The sequence below is a fragment of the Notolabrus celidotus genome, chromosome 18 (assembly GCF_009762535.1).
Source record: "Notolabrus celidotus isolate fNotCel1 chromosome 18, fNotCel1.pri, whole genome shotgun sequence".
NCBI lineage: Eukaryota > Metazoa > Chordata > Actinopteri > Labriformes > Labridae > Notolabrus > Notolabrus celidotus.
In genome coordinates, this window is record NC_048289.1 from 30,321,071 (window position 1) to 30,322,116 (window position 1,046).

Below are 1,046 nucleotides of genomic sequence, written 5' to 3' on the forward strand. Positions count from 1 at the left end.
AAAACCAGGACATAAGATGTCTTTACAGTATTACACTCGATTTTTGCTTTTTATTATAGCCAACAGTAATGCATTAACACAAATGTTGCATTTTGTGTGACAGAAACCTGAAAATAACTTTAAGAAAACCACACTCAATAGACATCAGAGGTCCAAAAAGGTCACAAATGAAATGCAGAAATTAAGTTGAAACTCTAAACAATTAAAAGACAAATGAGACATTGCCAAACTGACTAAAATGTTGTTGTAGTGATGGTTACCTTCCCAAATTATAAAACTGGATTAATTAAATTGACATTTTACTCAATAAGATGTCCTTTTAGGGTAAAAATACTATTCACAGATTATTCAAAAAGTTCCCCGCTCCCCTGGAGACATAAGGACAGAGAGATCCATTTGTTGTTACAAAATACAAATGATATATGTATGTATATGATCTTGACATTCTACCTCTTACCTATTAAGTTTGCTCTTAATCTAACTCTGTTTATTTTTTATATAAATTCCTCCTAGAACTCTTTGGTGCTGCAGAAGTCTGTGTTGTTTTTCTTTTTTTTAATTCATATACCTAAGATCTATGTTTAAATAATTTAATTTAATTAATTTAATTAAATTGCTTGTATAAGAAAACAAAAATAAGAATTTAAGTGAATTCATGAGTCAATGTAAAAAATACATCAAAAAAACACAATTTAAAATAATAAATAAAGAGACATAATAATAACAGGGAAAACACAAAAAAATAAATAGGTTCATATTTAAAAGATGATGTTTTTCTCCAGTTCTGAATCTCACAGAGCTTCACCATTTATACCAGCAACTGTTTCTTATGCTATCTGATGTTATTTCACTTAATTGGAATATTTTTATGTTACTATGAAAGTTTACTGGTGGCTTATAACCACTGTCAGGAGGTTGTACCACATTACAACAAGGGCTAGTAAAGAAACAGCAAAAATACATCTTAAAGATGAGATAAAAGTCACATGAACTGTTCGATTTTATGTTATCAAACAATTAATCCAATATTTGAATCCCTACCCTTT

The 1,046-nt window shown here is 28.9% G+C and overlaps 1 protein-coding gene across 1 annotated transcript in view; it reads right to left on the minus strand.

Moving 5' to 3' along the window:
• The window catches only part of LOC117830530 (partitioning defective 6 homolog beta-like), a 107,323-nt gene that overhangs the window by 105,621 nt on the left and 656 nt on the right, over nucleotides 1-1,046 (minus strand).